The following is a 2653-nucleotide window of genomic DNA, read 5'->3' as shown; positions in this document are numbered from 1 at the left end:
ATTTTCAAACTAACCATCAGATCTTGAATTTCAGACACTGAATGACCTGAATAAAGTGCTCTCAGATGAGCTCCAGACCAACAACAGTGACAGGAATTATTCAGCGAGTATTTGAGGAGAACTGCAAGGTTAGAGAGAATCATGAACTGCTCAGAGACTATTAATGCAGAGAAGCAGCAAAATTCATCAAACATAGAACTGGTTCTGACTTATTTCCTTGGTCTTAAAAGAGAACAAGGACCTGAGTCTCCTCCCTGTCAATAACCCCCTGCTCAGCCAATCAGGGTAGAGACTGAGGACGGGAGGCTGAGGGTTCTCACCAGAGAGCCCAAAGGATGGCCCAGGTCACTGGTGGGGATCACTGCTCAAGCACTATTTCAGCCCCACATTTTTGGGTGGACCTCCCACAGTGGGAGCTGCAGAGCACTCCCCCGCAACACACACACACACACACACACACACACACACACACACACACACACACACACCCCTCCTGGTGTTGGGAGGGGAACAGGAGAAAGGACAAAAGAAGCAAAAGACAAAGAGAAAGGAGGGAGGGAGGGAGATAGGAAAAGATGAAACAAAAAGGACAAACCCCAATGTCCCCAGTGATTCTAAGGGACAAAATCCCAGGTGCGCAATAAAATTCTGCCTCCTTAAGCTCGAGTTTTCCATGCCCAGAATTCAACTGTCACCAGATGGATCAGACTGAACAGGTTTCAAACCTCCAGGAGGCTCTTACCTTCTAAACAGGGACGGCTGTTTTCTAGTAAAATCACTACAAGGGAAGGAGAAAACTCGAAAGAGGTTCCTCCTGGCGCTCACGTCCGTGAACCCCAATACTCTCTCAGTCCTCAAAGAGAGACCTGGAGAAGGAGACTTGCTGAAGCAAAGCCACAGGGGTCTCTGAAGTTTCCCTGGCCCCTCGCCCCTGTCCTGCCTGGCTGATGTCAGCATCTCTCTGTGAGGTCACCACCTCCCCACCACCTTTGACCAATAGTCTGAGGTCCTGCAAAAGGCCTTTGTGATGTCACTGCCGCAGCCCTCCCTTGCTGTGCTAATGTCCTGCCCCAGGCCAAGCACTTTGGAGGTTTGAGCTGCTCCCTGGGGATCACCCCACTCAAGGAGCGTTCGTTCTAGGCAGCAAGCCAGCTAGACAGGGAAACATCAGACGCTGCTGTCAATGCTACACTCGGTTTTTCAGAAATGAGTCGACTTTATGGCCAGAAGAGACCATTAGAGCATCTAATCTGACCCCCTGCATATCACAGGCCTCCTGTATGACACAATAGTGAGTTTATTACGCAGGGTCCACCCCTCCCTCACTGTGAATAGTACATGAACCAGCCTTGTTATGGAGCTGAGATTTCCCAAGAACTTCAAGCAAAATACACCAGTTTCATAAAATAGATTTATTAACTACAGAAAGATGGAGTTTTAAGGATTATAAGTGGTAGGCATAAAAGATCAAAGTAAATTACCATGGAAATTAAAGATAAATTCACAATCTAAACTTTACACCTTATTACACTAGGCCGTAGTTCGGTTATGCCACAGGAAGGCTTAATGTTCGAGCTGCAGTGCATGCTGGGCAGGCTCTAGGCCGGGCTCCCCATGGCAGGAGAGAAGAAGAAGACTCGGCCCCTGGAGGGGCAGGCTGGGGCTTCCTGGATCCCATTTGCTCACAGCCAGTGCCCTGCCCCCACTCCCAAGTCATTAATGGCTCCCCAATGGTCAGCCAGAATGAAGCAGCGGTTTTCACTCCACAAAGTCCACTTATGGCTTACAGGCAACTCCCAGATCCACCATCTCGGCCAGAAAGGAGCCCACTCAGCCTCGCCATTGCTGCTTTTCCTTCCCCCCAGAACCCCGCTTCTCCTGGGCTGCAAGGAGCCACCCCTGGGATGCCAAGAGGCAGGCACAGGGTTCTGCCTCCCAGCAGCCAACCGCACCTCCTCAGGCTTTGCAGAACGAATGGTGACGCTCTACTAACCGCACTGAGCCGCACTGAGGCGCTTAGCTTCTGCCCTGCCTTCCTCAGCTCGACTTTCCTCTTTTGCCCCATTCCTGCCTCACTTCCTCCTTTGGCAAGTCACGCAGAGGAGGCCAGCAGGAAGAGCCGGCCTCCACCGGCCAACCTCCAACAGCAGAGGAGGCCAAGCCACAAGGCTCCAAAAGGTGACACACCGCACTCCTCTAGGTTCTCCAGCCTGATGCCAAGGTGCTTTCTCCACTGCTGTCAGCACCCTCTGTCATGCAGGGGTTGGAGTTATCCCATGGACAGGCCAATAGGAGAAGGAGGAGCGTCTTCCTGAACAGCAAGGGGATCTGGGAAAAGGAAGCCAGCATGTTTCTGCCTGGTTTTGAACCAGGGTCCTTTTGCATGTTAGGCAAACGTGATAACCACTGCACTACAGAAACTCCATTTTCTTGGCTGTTACTCACCTTCACACAGACCGATGGACAAACCTGGAGAAAGTGGTGGCAGCCCTTCAATAGGTCAGCTGGCAGAGCAGAGGACTGGAGCGGGCACTCAGGAAGTCGTCCTTACGTTGCCCTTGTGACTCCAGCTTGAGGGAGAGCTTCTTTTTCTTCCCCTTGCTGACAAAGAACAAGAGAAGAATGAAAGGTCAGGTGGGCCAACTCGGTGCAG

The 2653-nt window shown here is 51.5% G+C and overlaps 1 non-coding gene across 1 annotated transcript; it reads right to left on the bottom strand.

Annotated features, from left to right (window-relative positions):
- Nucleotides 1–2348: 2348 nt before the first annotated feature.
- TRNAV-AAC lies at nt 2349–2421 on the bottom strand. The gene has a single exon. It is a non-coding gene; the product is annotated as a tRNA-Val (tRNA).
- Nucleotides 2422–2653: the final 232 nt, after the last annotated feature.

The sequence above is a fragment of the Mauremys reevesii genome, linkage group 14 (assembly GCF_016161935.1).
Source record: "Mauremys reevesii isolate NIE-2019 linkage group 14, ASM1616193v1, whole genome shotgun sequence".
Classification (NCBI taxonomy): Eukaryota; Metazoa; Chordata; order Testudines; family Geoemydidae; genus Mauremys; species Mauremys reevesii.
The sequence above is the reverse complement of the archived record's forward strand: the minus strand, read 5'-3'. Positions and strand labels throughout refer to the sequence as shown.